Source organism: Giraffa tippelskirchi, chromosome 11 (assembly GCF_054371585.1).
Source record: "Giraffa tippelskirchi isolate mGirTip1 chromosome 11, T2T-mGirTip1v1.2.pri, whole genome shotgun sequence".
NCBI lineage: Eukaryota > Metazoa > Chordata > Mammalia > Artiodactyla > Giraffidae > Giraffa > Giraffa tippelskirchi.
Window position 1 is genome coordinate 42740283 of NC_137285.1, and position 22919 is coordinate 42763201.

Here is a 22919-nt window from a genome sequence, read left to right on the forward strand (position 1 = left end):
ACCTTATGACAATTATAAAGTACCTGCAATTTACTAATCCATTAATCTCATTACCTGGTGGGCTTAAATTGAAATAATTATTAAAGTTAAATAATAATTGTGATCATAAGATGGTTTTTCTTTTTATATTTTTCTAGAATACTACAGGTAAATAGTTTTACAGGAATAAATTCAATTATAGTGTTCATTTATACATCTTGTTCTAAGTATTCAGAGAAAGCCAGATGTGGTTGTATCATGGAAAGTGTAAAAAGGTTGTTAGAGAGGATACTTTGAGATACATACAGAGCTGAATAAAAGCTTCTTATAAATCTTTAGCTTTAAGAACAAAATACAAAGTTATAGTAATTGATGACAGCAAAAGCAAATTTATAGAAGATTGGGCTAATAATAGCTAGACTCAGAAAAAACACATTAATGTACAAAGAATGTCTATAGATAGGATGAAACAAAGAGAAATCAAGGCAAAAAACACAATATACTGTGCAAAATCACTAAAGCGATGAATTTAGAAACCTTACATCTGCAGAAAATCTTGTGGGTCTCAATTCAATACAAACCTGTCAAAAATATTGATGAAAAAATGTGTCTTTATATTTAAGAAAACATGAATTTAGGAACCTGTTCCTAAATTCAATTTTTTTCCATAAGAAAGGTAAAAATTTTCCTTACATTGCATTGTGTTGGTATGAAGATTTAATTAAGACACTGAAGATGCCAACAAAATTACTTTTTCACAAAAGCACTGGAATAGCTATTGACAAATAAAAAGTGTATCAGAGATTATAGTCATGTTTCTGCAAATTGCTGTTATAGCTGTTTTCAATAAATAATTAGTTTAATAAACCTAGATTTTTTAACAATGATTTGATCACAGCCATTGTCAATATTCAAACTATTGTATGCTACTAAAATAGGATATGAATATATATTAAGTTTCTCAATCTATCCCAGTATATTACTTTGCTTCAGCTACTCAAGTTGTATCTAAAGTTGGGTATACTTAAAAATTATATCTATAAAATTGCATCATAAAATATAATTAATTCTGTCTTTCCAAAACTGTTAAAATACATGCACAGTTAAGTATTCACGTAACACAGATTAGAGAGGGACACTTGAGAAATCTGATAACTACCTGAAATTTTTCTTTATCAACATATTCTTGCTTGGTTTTAAAGAAACTTTCATCTTCAACTTTCCATAAACAGTCTAAAGTTAGTCACAGTTTTATTTCCTTTCTCTGGATTATTAAAATTTAAGCTGTAGATTATTTTAAAAGAATCCACATTGCAGACAGCCATAGCTCATGTTCTCTCGAAATGCATTTTATTATGATTTGTTATAACTCATAAAATTATCAAACCATATTACTACCTAGCAAATTCATGTAGATTTTTGGAGTGTGGCAACATAATAGAGAGAAGTATTTCATTATATTAAATTTTAGTATTTTGGTCCGATAATATTCAGCCATAAGAAAGAAGGAAGTTTTGCCATTTGCAGCAATATGGATGAATCTTGAGGGCACTGTGTGAAGTGAAACAAGACAGAGAAAGATAAATACTGTATGATCTCACTTATACATGGAATTTAAAAAGAATAAAGTCAGAAACATAAAACAGATTGGTGGTTACCAAGGTCAGAGGATTGGGGAGGTGGAAGAAATAGATGAAAGTGCTCAAAAGGTATAAAATTCCAATTATAAGGTAAATAATTTCAGGGGTTGCAGTAAACAGCATGAGGTCTTAGTTATGATGCTATATTATATATTTGAAAATTCCTAAGATAGTAGATCTTAAACATTCACATCACATATACAAAAATGTGAAGTATGTGAAGTGGTGAATATTAACTAAACATTGTGGTAATCATTTCACAGCATATACATATATCAAATCATTATGTTTTACACCTCAAATTTTAAAATGTTATATATCAATTACATCTCAATAAAGCTGAACAGAAATATTTTGATCTGGAAACATTTCCAAGGATTTGTATAAGAGTAAGTGCTTTAATCTCATCCTAAGATAGCCTTTTCTTGGGTATGAGTGTTCCCAAGGTATCTGGGAATAATGGGCTTTGTAAAACACATTTCAACTTATTTTCAGACAACAAGCACTCCAATAATGATATTAATTATAAGATTTAGCTGCGTGTGTGCATGTGTGTGCTCAGTCGTGTCTGACTCTTTGTGACCCCATGGACTGTAGCTTGCCAGGCTCCTCTGTCCATGGAATTTTCCAGGCAAGAATACTGGATTATGTTGCTATTTCCTTCTCCAAAATATATTAATATAATGCATAATAGCATAACTTACAACAGCAGAACAGTGGTCAAAACCTCACATTTTTCTGTGAAAGAATTGCTGACTTTCTAGGTTGGATTAAGAAAAGGAGAGATAGTTACAGAGTGTTTTATGCTGGGCAACACTGGGAAAGCACCTGTAAAAAGACATTATGACAAGGCATTTCCCAAGAAATAATTCGGAAGTTTAAAAATCTCAAAGAAATACAGTCAAATATTAAAAATTATTGTATTCTCATAGCCAAATATTTTCAACATATTTGAAAAATATGCAAATAATTTTCCATGTTAAAAATTTTTAAACAAGTTGTGAAGGGAAAATATACCAAGATAAGCACTTATTGTCTGGAAGGATTTTTAGAAAAAAATAAGCATTAAAAAGAAGTCTTTTCAGTCAGAGCAAGGAGTGGATTTTCTGTTTCTGAGGTAGATTACCATTTCTGAAGAAGAGATCAAAAGATCATTTCATTTAATGGGGACAACTTTTGAGTGTTGGTTTCCTGCCTTCCAGCATCAGTATGTAAAGAGTTTAAAAAAGCAGTTTTAAGAAGTGTATGCTATATCCAGTCCAGTGTTTGTAAGCTATTTCACATCCCTGGGGCAGCTCTGAATACCAGTTTTTGTTCCTCTTGCTAAATTCTTAGAAATATTAAGGTAACGTGGTTCTTGATCAATTACAATTAAAGGATATGTATTCGATTTCACTATTAATTTCATTCTAAAATCATAGATTTTAGACTATCAGTTTGAGACCTAGAAAAATAAGGTAAATTGCTAATTCTCTTCTTTACAGTACTATAGCATTATATATAATTTTGTGAATATTTAGAGTATTAACAAACTACCAAGAACATCACTTGCTAATGATGATTTTTATTCAATGTCATTTCATTTAAGCCTTTTATTCCATATCATTTAAGTTATATAATCAACACTAAATGCAAATTCAATCGGGGCAGCATGTTTGTTGTTTTGTTTCAAAATAATAGTATATCTTTAATTTTTTTAAATTCTTTATTGAATTTGTTACAATATTACTTCTGTTTTATGCTTTGGTATTTGGGTCACAAGGCATGTGGGATCTCAATTCCCTGAGCAGAAATCAAACCCTCATCCCCTGCATTGGAAGATGACTTAGTGGAAGTCACTCAAAGTAAGTGTATCATAAGCGGTGATTTTATGTTGTTGTATGAACAAACAAAAATATATACTATTGCAATATGCTTTCTCCCTTTGGAATTTCTTGGATCCTTTTCATAAAGATTTTCTTAAAAGTATGTAAGAATACTCTCAAAATTAATTCTCAAGGGTTAATTTATATAAAAGATTAATGATAAATTAGAATGTCATATGTTCTGATGCAGGCCTTGGTAAATAAAAATTCAATAATTTTATGACTATGCAATGCTAATACATTGAGTAATAAAATATTCACTGATTCAATTACATATCTGTGTACATATGATTCATTAAATGGCAACCCACTCCAGTATTCTTGCCTGGAAAATCCAGGGACAGGAGCCTGGCAGGCTACAGTCCATGGAGTCACAAAGAGTCAGCCATGACTAAGCACATGATTCAGTAAATACGTGGATACTTTATGAAAACTTTTAAGTATTTGTTTAAAATCTAAGATGTTAGCAATGAGTTTAATGGACATACCAAACATAACTTATTGATAACTGACCAGATTCTGTGGGTCACTATACTAAAAAAAAAAACAAATCTTTTCTTGCTTAGAGGTATTTGATTAGTAGTTGCTGACCACTTTGGCATTTGAATAATATTTACTCACATAAACACTTAAGACATATTTAGTTATACTAATAATAGGTATCACCTGGAGAATCCCCATGGACAGAGGAGTCTGGCGGGCTACAGTCCATGGGGTTGCAAAGAGTCAGACACGACAGAGCAACTAAGCACAAACCTTGCATTGCAAATCGATTTTAGAATCTTTGCAGGATGTATGGCTGCATCCTGTTAAACAATCATTTGAAAAGAACATGGATAAGAGTATGTAAGTAAACATATTGTCCATATCTGCACACACCCACTCATACACTAGCATGAAATGGTACAGTGCAAATAATTGGTAGTTATATTTTTCGTTTCTTTAATGAGGCAATTCCTTGAACCTCCTTCCAAGTGGTTTTTTGAAAAACCTCCCTCTTTCTCTCTCCATTATTAACCTTGTTCTTGCTAGTTAAATACTTGCCACTCTGACCACCACTCCTCTTTACACCTAACATAAGGAGTAATTTCTACAAGAGTTTTTGCATTCACTCTAGCAAATTATATAGCCATTAAGAGATACAGTAAGAATATAAAGCAGGAGTCAATGCTACTGAGGAAATCCATATGAAAAAACAGATGAACTCAATTGGCAACAAGAGTGATTTAGAGGGAACCTGCAGTTAGGGCTCACCGGAAATTCACTGTGGTTAAAGCTCACAGACTAAGGTGCCAAGACTGGATTCTGCTTGGCCCAGCACATGCATGGGTTCTTTACAAATAGAGGCAAACTGCCATTATTCACCCTCTAAAAGAGTGATTTTTAGTGGTTTCTAGTCTTGCCTGGAAAATCCCATGGACGGAGGAGCCTGGTAGGCTGCAGCCCATGGGGTTGCGAAAGAGTCGGACAAGACTGAGCGACTTCACTTTCACTTTTCACTTTCACACATTGGAGAAGGAAATGGCAACCCACTCCAGTGTTCTTGCCTGGAGAATCCCAGGGACGGGGGAGTCTGGTGGGCTGCCGTCTGTGGGGTCGCAGAGAGTCGGACACGACTGAAGTGACTTAGCAGCAGCAGCAGCAGCAGCAGTGGTTTCTGTTGTGGGTTAATGATAAATCAAGCAAGAAAAGTATTGCTAAGCTTTTTATGTGAGCCTACATTGTCTTCTACCTGCCCAATCCAGATATTTTGCAGTATGAACAAATATCATGAATAGACTGTACCTATCTATAAGATATTGTAAGCTTTCCCCTAAAACAAATAACCTAAAAAAATAGTGTCTGTACTATCAAGAGATAAGACACACCTAAATTATTATAAAATAGACTACGGTACAAATGGTTTTCAGCAATTAATACTTATGTAATTAACTAATTAGAATAAATCTTGCACTTTCAGAATTTTATATCTTCACTTTAATAAAAGAAAAAGATTTCTGTCTTGATTTCTATTGTCTTTCCTATACAAAATGTGTGGTCACAGATTAACCCTGATTTTAACACAGTTTTAAAGAAAAAGAAAAATAAATAACCAGCTCTTTAAGTGTACAATAAAAATTACAAAAAAAAAAAAACCTTCACTAAAATGATGCATGTTTCTTGAATTGTGTATTGTGTATATTGAGTTATTCTTATAATGTGTAAGTCTACTTTTATTAAATTTATATTTGACTGGATTATAATCTGATTTTGTTTATGCCAGAGGCTGGTTGAATCTTTTCTAATTTTTATGTCTAAATATATATATATGTATATATATATATATATAGTCTGTATTTTTGGACTATATATATCCAATCATAGTGAGTGTTTAAAGATTCATTTTAACAATTATCTGCAGGGCTAAGAAAATAAAAGAGTATTCCTAGGAAATTATATAAGGATTGGATCAATTTTTAGAGCATAAATGCCAAATCTGAGAAATATTACAGTAATGTAGCACTGTATTGATATGACCTTTAGAAAGCAATTTTGAGTGCTGAAATAATGAGTTTTCCTCCTTTTACCTATTTTATTAGAGTGCTCTTACTGAATAACAAATTAATTTGTATTATAAGGACTACTTATGCTCAAAATACTGTTATTTTGAGCTGCCCCTCCATTATCTAGATATACTCTTAGTTGAGGGTTGGTTTCTTTAAGTTTAGGATGAAGCAATCTAATAGAAAAATGAAAGTGTAGTGTTTGTAGTTATTTTGTATAAGTAAAATATGAAATGATGATGGAAGAATGTCTTTAATGTTTAAACAGCTAATAATTTATATCTCAGGTTTTCAGTTTGGGATTGTTTACTAATATTGAGCTTTAATTTATTTAGTTACAGCTGTGCTGGGTCTTTGTTGCTATGTGCAGGCTCTCTCTAGTTGTGGTGCATGGGCTTCTCATTGTGGTGGCTTCTCTTGTTGTGGAGCACAAGCTCTAGGCACATGGGCTCAGTAGCTGTGGTGCATAGGCTTAGTTGCCCTAAGCATGTAGAATCTTTTTGGACCTGGACTTGAACTTATGTCCTCTGCTTTGGCAGGTGGATTCATAACCACTGGACCACCTGGGAAGTCCCTAATGACATCTTAATGATATTTTGAATTTTATATATTTGTTTTAAAGATCTTGTGTGCATTTTCAGAGAAAGCATATCATAAACTGCTTAAAAAATATCATTTTGTGGGAGCTTCCCGGGTGGCTCAGTGGTAAAGAATCTGCCTGCCAATGCAGGAGACATAGGTTTGATCCCTGATCCAGAAAGATACCACATTCCTTGAAGCGACTGAGCCCCTATGTCACAACCATTGAGCCTGTGCTCTAGCACCTGCACTTTAGAGCCTGCCAGCTGCAACTACTGAAGCCCACACACCTTAGAGCCCAGGCTCTATGACAAGAGAAGCCACAGCAATGAGAAACCCGTGTCCCACAACCTGAGAGTAACCCCACTCACCGCAACTAGAGAAAAGCCCAGGCAGCAACAAAGACCCAGCACAGCCAAAAAATAAAAAAAATAAAAATGTTTTTAAAAAATTGGATTACATATTTAAAAAAAAAATATTTGTGAAGATAAATTAAACAGAACCAGTTTTTCATTTTGTTAACTACTTTGCAGGTGTAAGTTACTGACAGGAAAATATTATCAGTGTAATTTACTAATTGCAGTATATATCCTATTTTAAAGTATGTAAAATGTCTTAAAACATAATGATTTTCCATAGAATTTATTATTACTAATTTTACTTGCATACAAAGTAACATTACATTTTATATTTTTCTATTTTAGGAAAAAGAAAAGGTACACTTCTTATAATTAATAATACAGGAGAAGTGGAACTTACTTCAAAGAAAACAAAATTTTATATGAATGAAAAGTCCCTAAACCAAAGATATGTTGAAGTCCTCAGCCCCAGTACTTGACAATGTGACCTTATTTATAAATAGGATCTTTGCAGATTTAGTCAAGTTAAGATGAAGTCATTGGGTGAGCCCTAATCCAATATGACTAACATCCTTATAGGAAGGCAGCCATGTGAAAACCCAGAAATATGGGGCAAATGCATCTGAAGACAGAGGCTGAGACTGGAGTGATACTTCTACAAACCTAAGACTGCCATCACCAGCTGCCGAGAGGCACAAAACAGATTTCCCGTCAGAGTCCTTAGAAGGAATCTATACTGCTGACAGTCTGATTTCAGACTCTTGCCCTCCAAAACTGTGAGAAGGTAAATTTCTGTTGTTTTAAGCCACTCTTTTTGTGATACTTCATGGTTCTCCTAGGAAACTACTACACTACCTGCATCTTGATATTCAAGGTTCTTGCCATTTTATCCTAAGTGCTGGATTGAATTGGTACTTACATAAACTGCACTTACTGGGACAATGCATGAGACATTAGATTGATATATTATCTAAATGTGTGATTTCAGCTGTGAGGTTTCATCAGGCCCTAGACTGTGATAAATGAGATTTATCCCCCTCTAGACCAAGCTCTACTCTTTCTCTCTTCTGCTTCATATCATCACTTAAAATTGTTCTTTTTCTAGCATAATTCATACATAGAAGCAATGTCATTATGAGAAAACTCTTATAAACCTTTGGTATTTGACCTCAGTACATACATTCAAAGGTCACCTGTTTTCAAACTCCTTTCTACATTTCTCACATACATTCCCTAAAGACAGGCTGCAAAAGACAAACTGTATCAATGAACCATTGCCTTAATTTCTCTTCTATAAACCTTTACAGAAGCAACTTTAAAGCTTTTTCAGGTCTTTAGATTCTTATTAATCCAAGTTTGATGTTTCTCCTTGCCTTGAAGTAGTTAGATATCCTGACCAAATTAATCTTTCCAACATGATATCAATATTTTTTTCAGGAGAAACCTAAATGCCCATTGATGATGAATGGATAAAGAGATGTGGTACATATATACAATGCAATATTACTCAGCCATTAAAAACACGCCATTTGCAGCAACATGGATGGAACTGGAGATGATCATACTAAGTGCGGTCAGTCAGAGAAAGACAATATGATAATGCTTATATTCAGAATCTAAAGAAATGACCCAAACTTGTTTACAAAACAGACTCACAGGCTTAGAGAATGAACTTACAGGGGAGAAAGTAGGAGGGGGGAAAACAGATTGGGAGTTTGGAATTGACATGTGCACACTGCTATATTTTAAGTAAAATGCTTTTCCAGGAAAAAAAGATAAAGTCACTATTCTTTAAGTAATATCAGAATAGTTTTCTTCCTCTAATTGTGAATTTCTAGAAGTTAACAACTCTTAATTATTAGTGTTGCTATCCTCAATATGGTTTTCACTTAGTTTAATTCAGTGATCCTTGGACTGAACAACACTGTCTGTCTCCTCTGCCTTTACTTAATTCTTATTTCTGACTCCAACATGACCAATTCATTCTAAATCATAATGCTTACTTTCCATATTGAGCTGGCTAACCATTATAATTGTCAGCTTATTAAACATCAAATATAATAAAAATATGTATAAATATTTGTAAGTTTTAGAAGGAACACTGATGTATCTAGCATATATTTTACGATAAAAATCATATTGCTTTCAGAAACTGCTGTGGCCCCTACTGGTGCCAACTCTATTTTTCCATTCAGAAGAAATCACTCTGCTGAATGTTCAGTGTGCCTTTCCCTAGAGTCCTTTAGTTTTCCAAGTATGTGCCTGTTTTCCTGAATAAATATGTTTCTGAGTCTGGATGTTTTTAAAAAGTCTGTGTTAATGAAATCACAATCTGTGGATTCCTCTGCAAATTGCTTATTTAACACTGTATTCCTAAAATTCATCTATACTTATTATAACTGCTGCTGCTGCTAAGTCGCATCAGTCGTGTCCGACTCTGTGCGACCCTATAGACGGCAGTCCACCAGGCTCCTCCATCCCTGGGATTCTCCAGTCAAGAATACTGGAGTGGGTTGCCATTTCCTTCTCCAATGCGTGAAAGGGAAAAGTGAAAATGAAGTCGCTCAGTCGTGTCCGACTCTTTGCGACCCCATGGGCTGCAGCCTACCAGGCTCCTCCGTCCATGGGGTTTCCCAGGCAAGAGTACTGGAGTGGGGTGCCATTGCCTTCTCCGTTATTATAACTAATGAGCATATATTATGAATTATTGGATAATGTGCTATTGTATAACACCAGCACATGTATCAAACATAGGATTAGTTCCACTTTTTTAAAAAATAGGAAATTGTCTTATGACCATTCTTCTGTATGTTTCCCAGTTAGTGTGTGCAAAGGATTCTTCAGAGTGTACAGCTAAGAATAGAGTTGCTGCATCATGGGTTATGTATATCTTCATTCCTCCTAGAACATGTCAAGTTTCCTTCTAAAGCAATTGTATAAATGTGCGCTCCCATAGGAAGTATACAATTATTCTAGTTCTTCATATCATCAACACTGAATATTTCATACTTAAAGTTTTGCTAATCTGGTTGATATGAAGTGATATCTTATTGTAAAGTTCAATTTGAATTTCACCTATTTTCAGTTCCACCTATTAACTTCTTCATATATTTAATGGTTGGTTAATAAGATACTGCTCTCTGGAAATTCTGTTTTTTTCTATATTATCAGGTTTTCTCTTATTCTTAATGATTTGTAGGTATAAATTATATCAGTTTCAAATGTTCTCTTCAATTCATGGTCTGTATTTCCACTTGTTATGGTGTATTTCCAACAAAGAAAAGCCCAGGACCAGATGGCTTCACAGCTGAATTCTACCAAAAATTTAGAGAATAGCTAACACCTATCCTACTCAAACTCTTCCAGAAAATTGCAGAGGAAGGTAAACTTCCATACTCATTCTATGAGGCCACCATCACCCTAATACCATAACCTGACAAAGATGCCACAAAAAAAGAAAACTACAGGCCAATATCACTGATGAACATAGAGGCAAAAATCCTTAACAAAATTATCGCAAACAGAATCCAACAACATCTTAAAAAGATCATACATCATGACCAAGTGGGCATTATCCCAGGGATGCAAGGATTCTTCAATATCCACAAATCAATCAATGTAATACACCACATTAACAAATTGAAAATAAAAACCATATGATTATTTCAATAGATGCAGAGAAAGCCTTTGACAAAATTCAACAACCATTCAAGATAAAAACCCTCCAAAAAGCAGGAACAGAAGGAACATACCTCAACATAATAAAAGCTATATATGACAAACCCACAGGGAACATTATCCTAAATGGTGAAAAACTGAAAGCATTTCCCCTAAAGTCAGGAATACGACAAGGGTGCCCACTCTCACCACTACTATTCAACAGTTTTGGAAGTTTTGGCCACAGCAATCAGAGCAGAAAAAGCAATAAACGGAATCCAGATTGGAAAAGAAGAAGTAAAACTCTCACTGTTTGCAGATGACATGATCCTCTACATAGAAAACCCTAAAGACTCCACCAGAAAATTAATAGAGCTAATCAATGAATATAGTAAAGTTGCAGGATATAAAATTAACACCAGAAATCCCTTGCATTCCTATACACTAACAACGAGAAAACAGGAAGAGAAGTTAAAGAAACAGTTCCATTCACCATTGCAACAAAAAGAATAAAATACTTAGGAATATATCTATGTAAAGAAACAAAAGACCTATGTATAGAAAACTATAAAACACTGGTGAAAGAAATCAAAGAGGATACAAATAGATGGAGAAATATACTGTGTTCATGGATAAGAAGAATCAATATATTGAAAATGAGTATACTACCCAAAGCAATCTATAGATTCAGTGCAACCCCTATCAAGCTACCAACGGTATTTTTCAGAGAACTAGAACAAATAATTTCACAATTTGTATGGAAATACAAAAAACCTCGAATAGCCAAAGCAATCTTGAGAAAGACGAATGGAACTGGAAGAATCAACCTGCCTGACTTCAGGCTCTACTACAAAGCCAGAGTCATCAAGACAGTATGGTACTGGCACAAAGACAGAAATATAGATCAATGGAACAGAATACAAAGCCCAGAGATAAATCCACGCACCTATGGACACCTTATCTTTGACAAAGGAGGCAAGAATATACAATGGAGAAAAGACAATCTCTTTAACAAGTGGTGCTGGGAAAACTGGTCAACCACTTGTAAAAGAATGAAACTAGAACACTTTCTAACACCATACACAAAAATAAACTCAAAATGGATTAAAGATCTAAATGTAAGACCAGAAACCATAGAACTCCTAGAGGAAAACATAGGCAAAACTACTCCGACATAAACCACAGCATGATCCTCTATGACCCACCTCCCAGAATATTGGGAAAAAAAAGCAAAAATAAACAAATGAGACCTAATTAAAATTAAACGCTTCTGCACAACAAAGGAAACTATAAGCAAGGTGAAAAGACACCCTTCAGAATGAGAGAAAATAATAGCAAACGAAGCAATGGACACACAATTATTCTCAAAAATATACAAGCAACTCCTGCAGCTCAATTCCAGAAAAATAAACGACCCAATCAAAAAATGGGCCAAAGAACTAAACAGACATTTCTCCAAAGAAGACATACAGATGGCTAACAAACACATGAAAAGATGCTCAACATCACTCATTATCAGAGAAATGCAAATCAAAACCACAATGAGGTACCATATCACGCCCATCAGAATGGCTGCTATCCAAAAGTCTACAAGCAACAAATGCTGGAGAGGGTGTGGAGAAAAGGGAACCCTCTTACACTGTTGGTGGGAATGCCAACTAGTACAGCCACTATGGAGAACAGTGTGGAAATTCCTTAAAAAACTGGAAATAGAACTGCCATATGACCAAGCAATCCCACTGCTGGGCATACACACTGAGGAAACCAGAATTGAAAGAGACATGTGTACCCCAATGTTCATCGCAGCACTGTCTATAATAGCCAGGACATGGAAGCAACCTAGATGTCCATCAGCAGACGAATGGATAAGGAAGCTGTGGTACATATACACAATGGAGTATCACTCAGCCATTAAAAAGAATACATTTGAATCAGTTCTAATGAGGTGGATGAAACTGAAGCCTATTATACAGTGTGAAGTAAGCCAGAAAGGAAAACACCAATACAGTATACTAAACGCGTATATATGGAATTTAGAAAGTTGGTAAAGATAACCCAGTATGCGAGACAGCAAAAGAGACACAGATCTATAGGATAGTCTTTTGGACTCTGGGAGAGGGCGAGGGTGGGATGATATGGGAGAATGGCATTGAAATATGTAAATTATCATATGTGAAACGAATCGTCAGTTCAGGTTCGATGCATGATACAGGGTCCTCGGGGCTGGTGCACTGGGATGACCCAGAGGGATGGGATGGGGAGGGTGTTGGGAGGGGGGTTCTGGAAGGGGAACACATGTACACCCATGGCGGCTTTATGTCAATGTACAGCAAAACCAATACAATATTGTAAAGTAAAAAAATGAATAAATAAATAAACTTGATCAAACATTTGTTAATTTTCCCCAAATCATCACTATTATTATACTTTCATATTTTCATTCCCACAGTAAGTATATAATATTGGGCATATATAAACACTGGTTCTAGATCGGGAAAGGAGTACATCATGGCTGTATACTGTCACTCTGCTTATTTAACTTATATGTAGATTATATCATGCAAAATGCCAGGCTGGATGAAGCACAAGCTGTAATCAAGATTGCCAGGAGAAATATCAGTAACCTCAGATATGCAGATGACACCAGTCTTATGGCAGAAAACAAAGAAGAACTAAAGAGCCTCTTGATGAAAGTGAAAGAGGAGATTGAAAAAGTTGGCTTAAAACTCAACATTCAGAAAACTAAGATCATGGCATCCAGTCCCATCACTTCGTGGCAAATATGGGGAAACAATGAGAGACTATTTTGGGGGGCTCCAAAATCACTGCAGATGATGACTGCAGCCATGAAATTATAAGACGCTTGCTCCTTGGAAGAAAAGCTATGACCAACCTAGATAGCATATTAAAAAACAGAGACATTACTTTGCCAACGAAAGTCCATCTAGTCAAAGCTACGGCTTTTCCAATAGTCAGGTATGGATGTGAAAGTTAGACTATAAAGAAAGCTGAGCATTGAAGAATTGTTGCCTTTGAACTGTGGTGTTGGAGAAGACTCTTGAGAGTCCCTTGGACTGCAAGAAGATCCAACTAATCCATCCTAAAGGATATCAGTCCTGAATATTCATTGGAAGGACTGATGCTAAAGCTCCTGATGTGAAGAACTGACTCATTTGAAAAGACCCTGATGCTGGGAAAGATTGAAGATGGAAGAAGAAAGGGATGACAGAGGATTTTGGATGGCATCACCAACTCGTGGACTTGAGTTTGAGCAAGCTCCAGGGCTTGACAATGGACAGGGAAGCCTGGCCTGCTGCAGTCCATGGGGTTGCAAAGAGTCAGACACAACTGAGTGACTGAACTGACTGTTGTACGCAGTGTTAATTTCAAATTCTGACATGCATATCAAGTTTCTTGCTTTTTACTTCTGATGGTACCAAAGATGTCTTTATGTTATGCTTTTCATTATGACAGAATTATACCCTACAGGATTTTCTTTTTTGTTTTTTTTTCCTGTTTTTTACAATCTTTACTGAAATAAAGTTGACCTACAATGTTGTGTTTGTTTTTGGTGTACAAATTGATTCAATTATATATACATACATAAATCTATTCTTTTTTAGTCTCTTTTCCATTAGAGATCATCACAAGATATTGAATATGTTGCCCTGTGCTATACAGTAGCACCTAGTAAGTAGAATTTCATATGAAATGGGTATATTTGTGGCAATATCTCATATTTTGTTCATTTAAATATGTACATTTTCTCTTTCACAAGAGTTACTTTCAGGTGGATTAAATATTATTTTCTCAGAATATTTGTGATATTATTTCAAAATGTTGTGGCTTCTATTGTTACTTGAGAAGTCACCTATAAGTTTAATTGCAGTTGCTTTGAAGACAATCTTTTCTTTCTCTGTGTCAATTTATAAGAGATTATCTTTGGTTACTGTGCTACAAGTTCACTTTGGTGTATTTAGGAGTAAAACCCTATTATTTATTTCATTTAGGATTTTAAAAGCTTCTGTCAATTCTTTCTTTTTACCAGCTTTGAGTTTTTATTATGATCATTATTTTTTCATATAGTTTTGTGTTTATTGTATCTCCTCTTCTCCAAAATTCTGATTAAAGCATTTTAGATTTTCTCATTCTAAACTCCTTGTATTTTAACCATAGTTTTGTTTGGTTTTGCTTTTACTTTTAATCTCTTTGTGAATAATGACTTCAGTTATATATTCAGGAGTGATTCTTCAGTTCTGTCTTATACCTTTTAATATAGCCATTGAGTTTCTAATTTTTGTTTTATATGTTTCTTTATGTTTAACTAGGTTAATTTTCAGTCAGCTTAGGCTCCTTTACTGGAGTCAGTCTTGTTTTTTTTATCTCATTCACCTTTAATTTCCTATCATTAAATATTCTTAATTTTGTAAACTGACATCTTCATAGTTTTTATTTTTCTTCCAGTTGTTTATGATAGCCCACATTCATGGTGTGCACGCTCAGTTCCTCAGTCATGTCATGACACTTTGCAGCCCCGTGAACTGTAGCCCGCCAGCTCCTCTGTCCATGGAATTTTCCAAACAGGGATACTTCAGTGTGTTACCATTTCCTATTCCAGGGGATAGTGGCTGTTAATCGTGATCTTTTTGACTGTGGACTCAATTTTCTTAGAAATATATTTCGTGGTAATTCTTCAGGAGTTACATAGTTTTATGGTAACAAAAGTTAAAGGTTAATATAATCAGCAAATACCCCAAATTGAAAGTTGGCTTCACTGCTCCTTTTCTTCTCTAGGTTCTCATTTCAGTTATTATTTGATTGGATCAAAGATTCAGAACATAAATATATTTTTTAAATCACACACACACACACACAGACACACACACACACACACACACATAGGGTTTTGGTTGTTTTAGTTGGAATATGTGGTAAGATTACCTCAATGTCATATTATCCTATAGTAATTTTATCTTCCTCTTTTTATAATAATTTTCAATTTAATAGTCTACTGGAAGGAAAGGATGCTTTTTTATTTCTTCCTAGTAATCATAAAATATATTTTATTGTTTATATTTTTTCTCAGTTGTACTAAATTATGCTTCATAGTATATTTTACCCAAATAGCACACTTTTTTGAGTTTGAAAAATCTTCACTGGGGGATATTTTGGAGAAGAAATGTTCAAATTGGAAGCCTTACTAGGTATGGTGTTCTGGTTTGAACTGCAGCACATCACCTCTTTCTGTCACTTTTCTGCCTGGTCCAGATGGCAAAGTTACTTGACTTGCCTGGTGTCTGGCTGAGTTAAGTGTGAACCGTTTGAAATTCAATCAGTAGAAGATGGAAGTGATGGCTTTTGGGCAGAGGAAAACATTTTGATAATTTATAAAGTATTTTATTTAGATGACCATGAAAACTACAAGCTATGTTATACTGTGATAAACCGGACACTTTTGGCATTAGATTAAAATGAATTTTCCACTCAAAAAATCAATGATATGCTTCTTCTTTTTCCTCTATTAAGAAAATAATCTCCAATTTTTTTGGCTTCGAATCTGTAGATTAATTACATGCATGATGTTTTGGCTTCATTTCTATGCATTTTAACAGACTCTAAATACAGTAGATAAGAAAACGTTATGTACAAGGAAAGTATTGCTTTCATGGTTCAGATTGATTTTTTGTACAGGCACAAATTATACCTTGAGAAAATGGAAACATTGGCCTTCTCTTGCATTTTGTTTTAAATATATGATTTAAAATCAACTTGCATAATTACATTGAGCTATTAATACAACAACTTTCCAAGATTTGTTTGATTTAGAAGACAAACATACTTTGGGGATATTCATGGGATTGTTCAATGTCATATTTGTATAAATATAGGAAGTGGCTTTAAGAACTAAAAGAAGTCTTCATATTACTTATATTTTAATGCATTTAAGTGTTTGGCGAATAGACCACCTATTAAAATAACTGTAAATATATATTAAAAAGGTTCTAGAAATGTTTGAAGTAAACTTTTATATTTCTGGCTCCATTTAAGTTTAATTTTAGTACACTTAAGCTTACTCATGAGCTGTGATTATTTAATGTTAAAGACAAGCTTTGAACAACAAATAAATTTTGTAGAATCTTAAAATCAAAGCAAAGACAAAAGAAAACAAACAAGAATTTATACCAAGAAAGAATCTTAAACATGTAATATATTATTCTGATTTAACCTAATGGGAAAGGGTATTGTCAACAGGTCAGATGGGATATCTTACCCCATCTAGCTGGTCAGTGGGAGAGGTGGTACTAGAAATTTATTAAATTACCAAATTCCATTTGATTTACTGATGGGAAGACACCGGTTTACATTATACTTTTACCCTCAGTAGATGCTGGCACATCTAGGACATTTGTAAAAGTTAGGAAGAGGTCCCTTCAAGGCAAATAAATTAAGAGACTGCCTCTTCTATGCAAAGTAAAAGTAGTGTCTTTGTCAGCTGAGGTCCCAGCAGGAAAAAAAAAGAAAAAGTAAGCCTAATCAAATTGGGGTAAATAAAGAAAATCCTAGTACAGGGATCTGTAGTACACCTTGGTTTTTCCTCTTTCTTCCATTTAAAGGGTAAGGAGAGGAAGCAGCTATGAAAGCTAAGTAATAAGAGTGCTACCGTCTATCTTGAGAGCTGGAAAACAGCCAGCTTGAAGCAGTGCCGCAAAGAGGAAGACTGGAAAACAAGGACCCCAACCTCACTCTCACCCCCTCTGTTCCTACCTATTGGCCCACATAATTAGGTGCCAGAAGGCAAGCCAGCCCGAGGCAGAAACAAAGTAGCAAAGGGTAGAAAGTGAATCTGGAGGACCTAAAGATTTTCAGAATAGGTTCTCTTCCTCCAGGCTGCCACAGTGCTGAGCCAAGTTAGCAGATTTGGCAAGCCATGCCGGTCTGCTTTTCAGCTGGTCCTATGTGCCTCTTGGCCAGGCATGCTTGTACATGTTATGTGCATCTGCTTTCACCACTTACTAACATCATGAAATAGAGCAAATTACTCCTACATGCAAAATAAACATAACGATAATATTTACTTCACAGTCGTGTTGTCAAGACTTAAGTGTAATTAACTGTTTAAAAGAATATTACAAATCTAAATAAGCATGAAAATAATTTTCATTATTGAAAGAAGAGAACCCTTCTTATAACTAACACATACAAGACTCTGGGATTGATTAACCTCTCTTTAATATGAATTTTCATCAGTTTTGTTCCTCATGTTCGGTCAGTAGATATTCCCTTTCCCCACCACACTGGCCATGTTTCTACTTGACTGTCTAGATTTAATCCTATTGTTGCCACTTCCTGAAATGCCCTAACTGTTCTTTCACGTATGTTTCTAGCACTTTGAAGAAATTATGCTGGTCTATCTCTTCCAGTTCTTACCTAGCACTTTATTACCATATTTTTGGTTTGCTTCACATACTTAACATTTTAGCATCATATAGTAATCTATTTTGATCATTTCATACTTATTTTGCAGTAACCCTTAGTAATGATAGAAGATCAGATGGAAAAAGCAAAGGATTCAGGACTCTTTGAGGGCAATAATGGTATACCTTCACAGTACGAAATTTAGTAAAAAGTTGTCTCCAGAAACCAGAGCATGGCACATTCTGCCCCCAGTTTTATTGTATTTTGAATATTCCTTGTCAGGGGCAAACCTAAGGAAAATTATTACTAAACCAATTCTATCTATTTATTAGATGTTATTTTTCTAATGTAGTTTAACGATTTGATTTAACACAGACTAAAGGCACATGATCGACTCTTACAAGTAAGTTTGTTGTCAGAGGACTGTGGTATAGCAGTCCTAGATCAGCTGTGACAGTTATAACCTCTTACACTGTCAGCCATATCAACTTCACTAAAAACTCCTTTCCTAACCAGTAGAGCAGACCTAACAAAGCAAATTGCCCTGTAATTTTTTTTTTTTTTTAGAATGAATCGTTTCAACTGCTTTTAAAGTTAGCCAGCTTCTGCACAGACAACAGCATAAATGAATCAGACTTCTAAACTTTCTAAAATCTTCAATTTCTAATATCCTGATTTCTTTAAGTATGTAGGAGTCAGTTAGTATGAATTAACATACATAAACTGACAGTGACTTGTTTGCCTATAGTTCTGGAGGCTATAATATCTTGATAGCCTCTTAAGCAGTTACTAACATGATAACCATTTCTTTGAGTCAAAAAGGGCCTTTTATATACAAAGCACAGTTTTATTTGTCTGTGACAAAAGCTATATAATATGAAAAGATAAGCATTATTATCTTTTAATAATGATTACATTATTAAATGAAAACATATTAAAAAAAACTTAAGCATTTGCTTGAGCAAAAGTTGATTCTGAAGAGAGCAAAGCCAAACCAGAAGCAGTTAGGAGCACTCCATCACAAGGCTATTTTTTAAGAAAAGGCAGAGGCAAAGCAAGGCAATTACCTGATTGGCTGTAGCTTAAAGGTCTGCCCTGTTTGGAGAAGCCTAATTAGCTGGGTGTGACTGGTGGTTCTACAATTTCGATTTCTTAACCTTGAGGCATTTACATGCTCTAGTTTTGATTTGTTTATGTAGACTGCTAATGTATTCCAACCACATTAGTCTGATGGTCTCCTTGTTTAATTAATTAAACAATAATAAAACAATATTTAGACAAGATATTTTGACACATCATCTCATATAAAACACACCATGCATGCACATGTGCTAAGTTGCTTCAGTAGTTTCTGACTTTGCGACCCTACTGACTGTAACCCGCCAGACTCCTCTGTCCATGGGGTTCTCCAGGCAAGAACACTGGAGTGGGTTGCCATGCCTTCCTCCAGGGGATCTTCTTCGCCTGGGACCTAACCCGAGTCTGCTACATCTCCTGCATTGGCAGGCAGGTTTTTTATCACCAGTACCACCTGGGAAATCCAAAACACACCATACTCCTACTATAATATGATTTCACTTTATAGACAAGACACTAAGAAAGAACTGGCCAATCCAGGATTACCTAGGCTTCTGCCAACAAAACCAGAGCATTCACCATTGTTTACAACAGCATCCAATTGAAAATACAATTCATTGCCATTAGCTGTTTTAGTGTTTTGTTTTCAGAAACAAAGCTAATCAACTTACACAAATTACAACAAAGTTTGCATTTAATTCCACCTTAAAAAATGACATAAAAGGATGTCATTTAGATATTTTCTCTATAAACCCTTGCAAACAATTTTATATATGGATGCTAATTATAATGCTTAACATATTTATACATGTGTGGCAATATTTCTGTTAGAAATATAGAAATTCTGGGGACAAAAAGAAGGCAAGTAGGAATGGTCAGTTCTAATTTCCCCATGTGGTCTTTATATGACACTCTAATGTAGCAATTTTCTTTTTTTTTTTGGCCATGCCATACAGCATGTGGGATCTTAGTTTTCCTATCAAGTATGCAACTCGTGTCCCGGGCATTGTAGGTGCAGGGTCTTAACTGCTGGACTGCCAGGGAAATCCCTCTAACATAGCAATTTTGACAGTCAAGATAAATATTTCTATTTCCTTCCTGGCACCTGGAGGGTTTTCTTATGCTTAACGAGGTAGATGTCCTTTGGATGCTTAGGAAAACAGAACAAAAGTAAATTTAGATGCCTTTGAAAGGAAAAATGATGCAGAGTTTAAGAAAAAAAAAAAGTGATGAGCTTAGAAAAGGAGAAAGTTTAGATTCCTTAGGGAAAGGGTCAAGGGAAACACGTAAGAAAACATAGCCAATGGAGATTTTTGTACTGAGATGATGGCTGTTGTGCAATTCAAATACTCTCCTCAGTCTCCTATACAAAAGACCCAGAAAACATCCATGTTACTGAAAAATTTATTCTCTGAGAATATCAACTGTCCATTTTTTTGTGTGTGCTTAATTGTGGCATAGGTTGCAATCAGAGGTTCTCTGATGAAATTTCCAACATCTGGATTATGTGTTATTCACAGTAGTTTGAGGTCACAGGTTGTGTTTATTAACTTTGAAACCCTAGTAAAATTAAAATGATTGTAATATAGTAGAAGATAATAAATATTCAATGAATGAACAAGAGAAAATGATAGAAAGGATATACCAGGGAGGGAGCAGGATAAGAAGGGCAGATAAAAAACAAGAGAGTACAAAGAAGGGAGAAGAAAATAGATTCTGAATGGGGCATCTTTATTTGGACCCTCGTTTGATGAGTTACTGTGATCTGTCCCTGGGCAGTAGTAGCTTTTGTGAGTCTCAGTTTCTCCTCTTTGCAACTGTATCTACAATTGCCATTTTGAAATATCAGGAAATTCAGATGACCGTGTAATTAAAAGATATTCAGAAAATTGAATTATGTTATACTTATCTTAGAATTACTCCAAGAAGAACTAGTTAGCAAATTTCAAGCCTTCTCCATTAGCTATTTTTTCCCCTGCTCTATTGTTTTGTGAAAATACATCACATTAAAAATTATCAGCTTCCCTAAGAGTGCGCCTTGTCTCACTGACAGTACACAGATGCCTCTCACCCTTGTCTCATTCACGCCTACCACGCTGATCTCTTCTCCTATTTACTAATGAGGAATGCTGCTACTGTTATAAATTGTATTGTGAAGCATGAAAACTATGACAGGAAAACAGAATTAGGATCCAGCACAGTAAGTGAAAAGAAAAAAGTTCTACAATGACCAAAGGAAGAAATGGATTGAAGTTTTGCAGGGATTTGGGAGTCTTTTATGGAGAACGTGTTGTCTTTGTATGCTTAAATGAATTCCTATTACTGTATTACAGTATAAAATAAAAGCCAAATAGTCAGAAACTATTGCAGTTTTTTAAAAAGTGATTTAACTGTCTTTTGAAAAGTTATGCTTTTTGTGGTTTTCAATTGAAATCTGGCATTAAATGTAAGAGATGATAGTGATTGAAATAAATCTGAAACGTTCAAAGTCATGGAGCTCTTAAATAAGCAAACCTCATTTTCCAGTGTTCAGTAGGCATTCAATTCCATTATGAATCTTGAAAAAAATAATGTAGAAATCGATGTGGAATTTGAAAGAAGGGAGAAAATAATGTGTAATAATTGTTTTATTTCCTTGAGGAATGTTGCAGTACAAAAAGATCCTATAGTCTGTATTTCTTTTCCATTAGTTTCTGATCATAGTGAGAATTTACTTTTCTCCTGAAAGTGTAACTAGATACTTTTTTTTTCTGTTTCTGCTTTGTGATGTGGTAATGGCATTTGAGAATTTCTTTTCTGGTCTCTGTAGCTTTCATTTCTCATTAAAAGTCAGTTCAAAGAACAGTTTCATGACATACCCTGGCAATGGTCTGCTCACAGGTCTTCTGACCTCTAGAATCTCTTCCTATAATCTGCTATAGATAAGGCTAAAATATTACATTTTTCCTTTTGTAAGCTTATAAAAATTTCTTACCTTTGATCAAAAGTCACAAATGTCTACATACATGTATATTCCAACTGCCTGGGGAGCATTGAAGATCCTCACAATCTGGTACAAATCTAAACTTCCAGCATGATTTTTCACTATTCTATCTCAGAATCTCATGATCCAGTCACATTACATCACACTATACACATGCATTTAAATGTTGCATCTGTGTTCAGGACATGTTCTGTTACTGGAGAAACCTGAATTTTAACTTTTACAATTCTAGACATCCAGCCAAGGCGAGGCTAAGCTATAGAGGCCTAAAGGACATGATCAAAATTTCCCCCCAAGACAAATTTCTTTCCCCTTTGATCAGCTGTAACATTTTCTTGATACAAAACATGTTCTTGGCTTATTTTTTTTTTATGAAAAAGCCTTATCCTCTACTAGATAATTATAAAGAAGAATTAATCCTAGTTTATGTCTCCGGTGTACTGATACACAAACATAAGTCTTTGCCTCATACAAGGTTATAGCCTAAATACAAATCAGCAGAACAATTTGCCAATATGTAGATTCACAGACCATACCACAGAGTTTCTGATTTAGTCTGACTGAATATCCTGTACACGGCCTTCTAGGTTTAGAAAACTAAAACATAATTCAATTGTACAATTCCAGGTAGTGAATAGAACATTTTAAATGAAAGAATGAGTTTCATACATGCATATTTATGAACAAATGCATTGAGAAAGAAATGAAATGCATTGTTAAAGAAATGCTATATTACAGAAGTATTAACTTTTAGCTCTGCTATTTAATCCTTTTTGAAGTAAAAATTTAATCTTGGTAAGCCTCAATTTCTTCATGTGGAA

At 34.6% G+C, this 22919-nt stretch overlaps 2 long non-coding RNA genes across 3 annotated transcripts in view; one reads left to right on the forward strand and one right to left on the reverse strand.

Annotated features, from left to right (window-relative positions):
- Window positions 1-22172, reverse strand: part of LOC145525402 (uncharacterized) — a 49026-nt gene extending 26854 nt beyond the window's left edge. Inside the window, exon 1 of the long non-coding RNA XR_014068190.1 lies at window positions 22090-22172. This is a non-coding gene — a long non-coding RNA (uncharacterized LOC145525402). The remainder of the gene's footprint in view (window positions 1-22089) is intronic.
- Window positions 1-22919, forward strand: part of LOC145525401 (uncharacterized) — an 860300-nt gene that overhangs the window by 825813 nt on the left and 11568 nt on the right. Inside the window, exons 8-10 of one of the 2 annotated variants that reach the window (XR_014068186.1) lie at window positions 3382-3467; window positions 7545-7749; window positions 8403-8538. This is a non-coding gene — a long non-coding RNA (uncharacterized LOC145525401). Of the gene's footprint in view, window positions 1-3381; window positions 3468-7544; window positions 7750-8402; window positions 10427-22919 lie in introns of those variants that run through there. The other variant, XR_014068187.1, reaches the window with a different exon arrangement.